Raw genomic sequence first — 10,752 nt, 5'->3', positions numbered from 1 at the left:
GAACGTGAGTGCGGTCACTGGCAGAATCAGAGCTCCAGACTCGGTTTCAGGATGACTACGCAACCAGTTCCCATCTAACCAACGGACTCCTCACAATTCTGTGTGCAAAGACCGCACTGCCCAGGCGACCCAGGCCTTTCTTCCAAGACTGAGTGGGTTCTAAGTACCAACCTGTTAGCAGTCCAGTACTTAACTGTTTGTGGCTAACCCGAGCTGGCCATTTGGCAGCAATTGATAACAGAGCACAGTTTCCAGGTGTGTGCTCCTGGGACTACCAAGGAACGAATGGCCCCCCATGTTTCCTCTTGTCTTTCCTAGTCCTCTGGGGATCTCTCCTTGGGACAGCTCCCCGCAGCCCTCTGCCTCCCCAGCCTGCACATGTGCCAGGCTGCCAGGATGAGAACAACAGGTTCCCATGGACACTAGACAGTTGGAAACACCGCCAAATTCGCCCCAAGCCGGCGTTCCAAACCGCCCTGGGGACCCGTCGGTCAGTGATCAGTTTGCCTGTCTCTGGAGCCTCCAAGATTAGCTGACCCGGGGACAGGTGGGTTGGGTTTCCCAACTAGGACCCGTGGAGACGTCGCAGAAGTTGCTGGAGGGTGGGCGCCAAGAGGGGAGACACGACCGTTCTGCCTAACAGCCCCAACAAATCCTTGTCCCAGCTGGGGAGGGCACCAGGCAGTTGGACATCCTAGCTGAAACGATTGGACACACCCGCCAACAGCTGACGTCTCCCTGTTATCCACGGGGCGCCTGGCGAGGCTGCAGCCTCAACCTTCCTGGGTGGCTTGGAGCCCACGGATGTGCTGCCTTATCTCAGCACTGGGGAAGAAAACAAGAACAGGGTGATGTCATCCTGCATTTACACCCCGTGGTGTTATTTCCTCTTAGAGTGTGTTCACGTTCATAATCCCTTTGTTCCGAGATGCTGCTTACAGACGCCCTGCAAGTGTATTTAAGAACAGAGTTGGCTGATGCAGGAAAGAGCAGGTGACATCACCCATGTCCAGCGGAGTGGACACGAAAACCATTTTTCCTTTCTTTTTTTTTTTAACTGCTTTAACTTTTATTATATTAAGCTTAATTTATTCCCGAGCCGTGAGTTTTTGCTTCTTCAGTTTCTTCTGGGAAATCTTTTTCTTTTGTGCGACCTCCTCTTCTGGTTTGGGAACGATGTGTTCCTTTTCAGTCAGGATCATGTCAACGTGGCAGTGGGAGCTCAGGGATGGGTTGATCCGACCATGAGCTCTGTGAGTCCGGCGCGGTGCATCTTGGGGGCTGGGTTCACCCGGATGTGCTCAATGACCAGAGAATCCACATCTAAGCCCTTCAGTTCAGCGTGACTTTCTGCCTTTTTAAGCATGTGAAGCAAAAATTCAGCCCCCTTTTTGGGCCACCGACCCTGGGTCCAACCCCACTGCGTGGCCGGGGCACACCTGCCAACACCACCATTGTGACGTCGGAAGGGCACACCCTGCTTCTGCAGAGCGACGTCTTTCAAGTACTTGGTGGCTTTCCGGAAGTTCATGTCTTTGATGGCCTGGGACGTTTCACGGGTGTGCTTGAAGTGGACCCGGAGGTTCAACCCTGTTGATTTGCAGGATTGTGTAGGGTTTTCTGGGTCAAGTGAGTAGCGAACCATTTTGCCAGGTCACCTCAGGCCACTACAGTTAGAACCCATTTTTCCTTTTTAAAAACAATTTTTAATTGTGAATCAGGTGGGGATTTTACACTTCAGACCGTCAATCTTGTGTGCAACGGTTTCATCTACTGAACAACTCCCCGCTCCCCCATTAGCTTCCCTGTCCCCGTTGATCTCTCTCCTCACTGTGGCTTACTCTCGTGCCCTTCCCCCAAATTAATACCTATCAACCTTCTACCCCATTGTTGCCTCTTACCTTCAGACTCTCACAGCATTCCTTTTAGGGGACCTCACGGCGCTGTCCTTACCATCCATTTGACCAAATCAACAGTCCAGTGAAAACCCTTCAGTGAATGCCCCTCACCTACAGGGCTCAGTTCAAAATCTCGGTTGGACCACTCAGTTCCACTCTAAGCATTGCAGCATTTGAGCAAAGCAGTGAACTTGTGAGCTTCGCATAGGCTGCTCCTTCTTGATGTGATACCTTCCCATCCCCTGTTTACTTAGAGAACTTCTATTCGTCCTTCAAAAGCCTAAGCACATACTAGCTTCTTTCTGAATGCTCCTCAGATCCATGGATATCTCACACTTATTCAGTTATTTTGAAATAATATTTCTTGGTCAATACAAAGTATACGTATGTGGGTACTTCAAAACGTTCATGGAAAATGGAATTGTCACCAACTTTTTGAAGCCCCCTTGTAAATAGGAGTCTCTCTCATTCATTATTTGGGGTCTCTGGGTGATGCCAAGAGTCCATGAGTTAGCATGCTCACCTGCTTAACAAAAGGGTGGAAGTTTAAGTCTACTCAGAGGAAGCCCAGCTCCAAAGCCTGGAGATCTACTTCAGAGAAATCAAGTCATTGAAAACCCTGAGAAACACAGTTCTGCCCTGATAAATATGGGTCACCCTGAGTCAGGTCATAGTCAATGAGGCCTCTGTGCAGGCTGGCCTTCTCCTGGGGATTCTGGGAACTCTGATATTCCTCCTTGGAGGCAGGAGGCACACACTCTCTTTCTCTCTCTGCTCACTCCCTGGGAGACATTGCAGCTGACAAGACACACGCAACTACATCATCAGTGGCATGAGCTGAAGGAACCATGTGGAGACACCTGCCAGCGCTGAGATGCCTCTACCGCTACTGGATCCACAGGACTTTGCACCCACTGGCCTGGGAACTTCCTGCATTTGGCATCACTGCATGTGTTTCGTGAGTCTGCAAAGGAATTCATAGATTAGTATCGAACATATGGGCTAATATCAGACTTATGGACTTGATTTGGATTGGTCTGGGATGTTTTCTCAATATTCTCAACTGTTCTTGTACATAAAGCTCTTTCTTAGACACATATGAGTGTCTATAAATTTGTTTCTCTAGTCTACCCAGACTAACCCAGTTGCTGTTGTTGTTTCTTAATGGTAATATTTGGAATCCAAAGCATGGCACACTGTCTGATATAATCCCTGGGCTGTAAAATGGTTCAAAATAGTTCAGTGATTACTGTAGTAAACAAGGATTATGTTTACATTGCATAGCAATCAGATCTGTTGCCCATGGTAATTTGAACATAAGTAAGAAACAAAAGTCGAGCTCTCACTAAAGTCTCCAAAATCCAGCCAACAGTCCTTTCTCTTGAAACTTTCGGGAGTCTGATGAGGGAGAATAGATGGATAGGACAATGGCTAGCAACACACACTCAGTGGGGTGCAGTCACCTGCCATCTTTGAATCAGCAAAACTGTTTGCTTCTGATGGGGGTCAAAGTACCGAAATCTTTCTCAGGTGGGCCACACTGCCCTTTTTCACCAAGGGGAATTGCTGAAGTATTCCAATCCCGTTTGAAATCCTCCTCATAGCACATATTCCATAAAAGCTTTCCTCCTTTGCCTGTGAGGATTCCATTGGTGTGCGTCTTCTGAAAACTGGAGTCAAGAACCGAGGAAAGACTCAGCTCAACCACAGGTCTGTACTTATGGTTCAACAGGACTCCCCAGGAGAGGTAACTCACGCAGGCCAGAAATGACCAGGAGAGAGGCTGTCTTCGGATACTTTGAATACTTCTCTTCCTCATCCCCGTGCTCTGCTGACTCCAATGCTGTAAGCAGTTTCCACTGGGCCTGTGTGAGTTCATGTTCAGCATGCTCTCTTGATTCCACTCTATTTGGAAACATGGCATCAATGATGGGCGACTGGCCTCCAGAACTTTCACGTCTACACTGTTCTGCTTTATCAAGACGCTGGAACCACTGTTATTTTAAACTACATTTCTTCAGATCCGCTCCCTAACTTTCCCTACCTTTGACATCAATACAGGGCATCAATAATTGACTTAATTCTCATCTTTCTTTTAAACCTATCTGTCTCTCTAGCCACAAAATTGTGGATAATTTAGTACAAAGGCACAAATACAGAATAGATCTTCTCTAGTAGCATAGTCCAGGTTACAACATCTTCTTTATTTCCTCAGCCCATCATGAGACTAGACATAATTCAGTCTCAGAAAACATTTAGAAACCAAGCCCTGGCCCTTTACTTGAGGGACTGTGGTTACTACATGTGGCCACTGGGAATGGAACCCCAGCCCTGATTTCTTCAAACCTGAACCTTGGCTGTAGGGCACCAAATTCTGGGAATTAGCAACGCAAAACACCTCATTTGGGGTCTGGGTGTCTCAGATGTTTCCTGGTGCCTAGGGAAGATTTCCAGCCTGGGCAAAGGTCCACCAAGCCTGAGAAATTTGTCTGAATCCATCAAAGTCACATTGGGACATAAAACTGAAACCCTTCTCCCCAGCAGGAAGGCTTTGCCGTGCCAAGACACCAGCATGCCCTGCCATCAGTAATAATGGCTGACAAGAATGAGGGGAAAAGCATGCAGGAGAAAAAAGATTTAAATTGTCTAGCCATATGAAATTGTCTATGATCCTGGTACAGGTGTCAGAAGTCAGAGGTAGAAAAGGTAGTAATCCACCACTCTAAAATTCACCTCTTTCTGCTCTAACACACACACACACACACACACACACACACATGGCTCTCATGCTAGACTTCCTGTTTCTCTGCCTTCCTTTATTTAGCTAAAATTAACCCTTTGATGTCCTTGGCCAACCTGCGAGGCTGAGACATCAAGCAATCGGAAGGGAATGAGAGAAATAGAAACCAAGAGAAGAGCTCATCTATTTCACTTGCGCTCCTGGGCGAACTATTCCTTTGTGTGTACAGCTGGAAAGACCGTTGTGGAACGGCACCTTGTTCTTTGACACAATGTGAATAAGGTTATCCGTTCTATCAGTTGCTTTCAAGTCCGTGCTGACTCCTGCTGGCTTGTGCAGGCTGTCAGGTTAGGTACGGTCAAGTCCGTTATGATTCCTAACGACCCCAGGTACAACAGAAGGGAATGCTGCCCGGTCTCGCTCCGCCCTCACAATTGTTCTTAAACTGAGCCATTGTAGCCACTGTGTCAATCCAACTTGTTGAGGGCGTTCGTCTTTTTCATGGCTCTTATAGTTCACATTCTGAATCTAATGGCCTTCTCCAGGGACTGGTCTCTCCTGGCAACATGTAGAAAATAAATGACACACAGTCTTGCCAACTTTCTAAAGATCATTCTGAATGTTCTTCTTCCAAGACACATCTGTTTGTTGTTTTGATACGTCCAAGATTCTTCACCAGTACCATAATCCAAACGCACTGGTTCTTCTTCAATCTTCCTTATTCAATGTCAGTATACGTATGGCTAGCAGAAAGACGTTACTGGATCATGCTCCATCTTCACAATCAGTGGTGTGTTTGAGTCCACTGTCACAAGCACTGTGTATTTTGAATGCCTTCCATCTTCTAGCACTAAATCAGACCGTCTTTGTTGATCTGTAGGGTTTATATTGCCTAATTTTTGAAAATAGAACACTAGTTCTTTCTTTCTAGTCTTAACCTGCTAAAACCTGTCCACCAAGATTTGGATTCCCTGTGGCCAAGCTTCCAGCATCACAGCAACACACACACTATCATAGTAAGTTCAGATGTGTAGGGTGTGGACACGAAAGGAATGCATATTAAGCAAATAGGCGATCCAACCCACCCTTGCGGAATAATAAGTCACCCAGGAGACATTAATGATCCTGCCCAGGCGACCCCTCAGTGCTGTGAAGCAGGAGGTGCGTTGAGGGAAGTGGACAAAGGGAAGTGGAGAGTAAAGGCACATATAAGGCACTGAGACTCTACTAGGAGAGATCTACAGGGAAGTATAAAAATGAAATGGTTTCAAGGTGTAGCCAGGCATTTTATGTGTTCGACTCTAGGCTCCCCTAGCATGCCTGGTAATGTGAGTGACCGACTGTGAAGGGTCAGTAGGATCCAGCCAGGACCTGGAGGGCAGCAATGGAACAAGCTGTGGACTGAGCCTTCAGATTAGCCACTGAGCTAAGAAAGGAAACAATAGAGGATTTGTTTTGATTCCAGAATCAATTATTCCAGCTTCCCTAGCTGGTCCTCCTTGCCGTGGGCACGTTTTTCCTATGCCTCGGTTTACCTCTGAGCTTTGTTTCCTTTATTTGTTTATGTGGGCTGGTTGAATGAATAAATGTATCAAGCAAAATCTTGAAGGATGGGTGACCGTTTGATAGAAATGGGAAAAGAGACACACTTAGTAGGGGGCATCTATGCAAAGGTCCAGAGGTAAAGTATGCTGGGCCTGTCCTGAAGGCTGCATGATTTGGTGGAGCAGGAAGGCAGGAGGGAGCCCAGAGTGTTGGAGCCACAGAGCTCGGTCAGGGATCTCAGAAAGACTTACACGCGTTGGAATACATTTTAACCAATGCTAGCAAAGAGCGAAGCATTCATTTTTCTTCTCTTTAGTTTAATATCTGCTTTTTCCAATCATCCAGGGCAGGCTGGGATTTCTGCGTTGGGTTTTAGGTGGCAACATGGTTTGGGGGAACAGGGACCAGAAAGGGAGGACAAGACCTATTGGGGACAAGCCATTCGCAACGCTCATATGTTGGCAATGGTGTCCGCAACCCCTTTGCAGGATGCTCCAGATGCAGAGCTGATATGCTTAGGAGGACAAGCCCTGAGCTTTGGACTTGGACTTGCATTCTCCTTGAGGCATTCTCCAGCAACCGAGCTCAACATCAGGGGCCTGAGTTGGCAGCCCCTGGTTCCCTCCTGGTGGTTTTTCCCCAGAGGAAGTAGGGAAATGTGTCTGTGCCCCTAGAAATCCCTTTTCACGGGCTCTTGTGTGGGCTTGGTCCCAGAGCGCTCTCAGCAAGCCTATGGCAAGTGCCGATGCCCACTGTGCTCCCTTCAGCCCTGAAGATTGCTATCGAGTCAAGCACTGAATTGCAGTCTGCGAACTGATGAATGCTTATGCTGCTGGCAGCCGAGAGAGTGAGAAGTGACTGTAAGATAAGAAAAGCCCTTTCCAATATTTACAGCTGAGCTCTAGGAATACAGACAGTTTCCCAAGGTTGGAGGAAGGGGAGGGGTGGCCCAGGATTCTTGAAGGAGAGAGAATATCCCAGCCAACGGGAGAAAGGCTCATCAAATTCGGAGCCAACAGCCCAAGTTCTCCATGTGGCTCCCACCCAACTAACTGCATGACTCTGGGCAAATCATTTCCTTTCTCTGAGCTTCCCAAAGTCGAAAAAATAATTTTGGCCTTATTTTCAGATGTGAATGTCATAAATATTAAGTTCATTTATAAAACGCCTACACAAGAATTTAAAACTCTATGAAAGTTTTTTCTACAAGGGAGAAGAAAATGTTCTAAAATTGATGGTGGTAATGTTTGTACAGCTCGTCTTGATATGATTGAACTACTGAATTGTATAATATGTGGATGAAGTGCCAATAAAACTGTTTAAATTTTTCTGTAGAATAAGTAATATCATCAGGCTGCATCCTACTCATGGCGACCATGTGTCACAGATCAAAACTGCTTCCTACTGTTTACTTGTCTGTACCTTTTGCAGAGACAGATGGCAAGTGCTCTCTTCTGCAGTGCCAATACACGGGTTCAAGTCACCAATTCCAAGCGAGTTGTTGCTGTTAAGTTCAATTGAGCCAGTCCTGATTCATAGGGAACCTATGTACAACAGAATAAAACACGACCCAGCTCAGTGTCATCCTCATATTTATCCTCATGTTTTAGCCCATTGTCACAGCCACGGTGTCAGTCCATCTTCTCAAGGGTTGCCCTCTTTCTTGCTGCCCTTCTACTGATGACAGCTTGTCCGAAGTACATGAAACAGAGCCTCCACATCCTTGCTTCTAAGAAGTAGTCTGGCTTTACTTTTCCCAAGGCAGATCAATTTGTTCTTTTGGCAGTCCATAATACTTTCAATATTCTTCACCAGCACAAGGATTCCAACACATCCATTCTTCTTTGATCTTCGTTATTCAATGTCCAACTTTTGCATGCACATGAGGTTATTGAAAAGACCATGGCTTGGGGCAGGTGCACCATAGTCCTCAAAATAACATTCTTGACTTTCAGCACATTCCGTGAGGATTGATTGTGTATCCAATCAAGAGGGAATTCTTCACAACTTCAAACTTTTCTCCATTTATCATGATGGTATCTATTGGTCCAATTGTGAGGAGTTTTATTTTCTTTACCTTGAGTTGTAATCCACACTTCAGGTTGCAACCCTTGATCTTCACCAGCAAGTGATTTAAATTTCTCCTCACTTTCAGCAAGTAAGGTCTGTCATCTGCACATCACAGATTATTAATGAGCCTTCTTCCAATCCTCATGCTGTATTCTTCATATAATCCAGCTTCTCTAATCATTTGCCCATCATACAGATTAAATAAGTATGGTGAGAGGATATAGCCCTGGTGCACACCTTTCTGGTGTGCAGTTTCCCCTTGTTCTGTTCACACAACTGCCTATTGGTTCATGTACACAATTAAATGTTCTGGGATTCACATTCTTCTCATGGCTACCCATACTTTGTTACGACCCACACAGTTGAATGCCTTGGCATAGTGCATAAAACATCTCTGCTTTGAGCCAAGATACACCTTACACTAGCAATGATATCCATTCCACATTCTCTTCCAAATCCTTTCTGAATTTCTGGCAGCTCCTGTCAATGGTACTACTGCAACCATAGTGAAATTGTCTTCAGCGAAATGTACTTGCATGTGATACCAATGACTTTTCTATATTTTTTACGTCATGTTGTGTCACCTTTCTTTGGACTGAGTATGAATACAGATCTCTTCCAGTCACTTGGCCAAGTAGCTATCTTCCAAATTTCTTGGCTAAGACAAGTCAGCTCTTCTAGGGCCGCATCAGTTTTCTGAAACATTCAAATTGGTTTTCCATCAATACCTGGAGCCTTGTGTTTGGCTAAGGCCCTCAGTACAGCTTGGCCTGAAGTTGGTAGCTAAGAGAAAATAATCTGCAATACTCAGCAATCTTTACTATACAATAAAGTTTTGCTAAATAAATGCAAGGAAAATGACTATGATATGCTCAACTGATGACACTAGGAGTGCTCAGGTACATGTCATGTATTACATCTTTTAAATATTACACTTTAATCTAATGTATAGTCAGATATGAATGAAATCAAGCCTGTGGTGCTGTGGCCTTTATTAATTAGCCCTAGAACGCTGAGTGTGACGTTTTCATAACATTTAATTAAATGTATATATTAATTTATATTGATAACTATGAAAGTAAAGAATAAAAACAACAACAAAATTTTCCCTGAAATTAAAAATTCAGGTGTATAGGGTTAAATATGACTGAAATTAAAAAGTAAATGAAAACATTTTAGAGATTGTCTAATTGACAAGTATTTTGTCTTGCTTGTATGTTGCCTTGCTTGTATCCACAATCAATGCTCATTGAAATAATCCAGAGATCAAAAGATGTATTGCATTAGGTAAAATCTGCTGCACAAGACCTCTTTAGAGCAAGAATATTACTTTGAGGACTAAGGTGTGCCTGACTCAAGCCAGGGCATTTTGCCTTGCCTTGTATGCATGTGAAAGTTAGACATTAAACAATGAAGACCAAAGAATGGATGGTTTGGGCTTTTTTTTTATGACTTCCAGGAAGATGGCACCCATGCTGAATCACCCATTTTGTGTTCCTGTTGTGAGACCAGAAAATCAGGAGGTGAGGAGGCCAACCTTGGGAAACCAGGTGCTAGAACTAGAATCCCAGTATCCTAGGTTTCCTGGTTCAGACCTCCCCTTCCACTGCAGTGCTTTAATTTCACCATGCCTGCCTACAGGCTTTCCCCATCTCCTACCAGGACAGAGGGACAGTGTCTGCCTCCACCACCCGCTTCCTCCTAGATGTGTAACTGAGAGCATGGTGCCAGAGCCCCAGTCTGTTGCCCAGCAGTAGGTCATCATTCCACGTTCCATGGACAGCCCCCAAGAGTTAGCCCTCAGAGCTCACCTGGGCACTTCTCGCTCGGTATGACCATTCGAGGGTTTTACCCCTCTCCTGCCAGGATCAGAGGGGCATTGTTGGCCACCCTACCCCCACCCCCTCACCATACTTCCACATGCCACCAGCGTGGTGTAGTTAAAAATAAGTAGACACAAATTTACTAAAATTTACTAAAAATGACCACTTGGGTCATTTTCCTGAGGCATTTGGCTGGTGACGCACAGATTCCCGGGCCTGTGGAGAAGGGTTCCCTGGGGGTGAAGGGAAGCAGAATGAGAGGAATGTAGTTCTAAGGGATCATCCCTGGGCAGATAAAAACAGAAATAGCTTTGACCCTCCACCCAGACCATTAGAACCCAGGTGGAGACCCCACAGACTAGGGTACACAATAGCAGAGACAACACAGCCTACCAAGGGATGAGTCAACAGGGTAGCCCAGAGCAGACATAATGGAAAACACAGGCCCAGTGATCTCCAAATCTACCCCCCTCCCTGGGGGGACAGTGTGACCCAACCCCCGATACAAAAACACCCCCAAAGCCTGAGACCTTAAAAAAGGAATCCACTCAGATGGACACTGGGCCTCCACTCGAGCACTTACTCATTGCAAGAACACATTGTTCTATTAAATTGGCATTCCAGGGTGCACACCTTCCCAACACGATTGCTGAAGAAAAATGTGAACATAAGCAAA

General features: G+C 45.7%; 1 pseudogene; it reads right to left on the bottom strand.

The window, feature by feature from the left end:
• Nucleotides 1–1,088: 1,088 nt before the first annotated feature.
• Nucleotides 1,089–1,645, bottom strand: LOC101656212 (annotated as a pseudogene).
• Between the last annotated feature and the right edge of the window lie 9,107 nt (nt 1,646–10,752).

Source organism: Echinops telfairi, unplaced genomic scaffold (genome assembly GCF_000313985.2).
Source record: "Echinops telfairi isolate 266 unplaced genomic scaffold, ASM31398v2 ScPeMD7_15;HRSCAF=58, whole genome shotgun sequence".
Lineage (NCBI taxonomy): Eukaryota > Metazoa > Chordata > Mammalia > Afrosoricida > Tenrecidae > Echinops > Echinops telfairi.
Note: the sequence above shows the minus strand (reverse complement) of the source record. Positions and strands in the feature narration are given on the sequence as shown.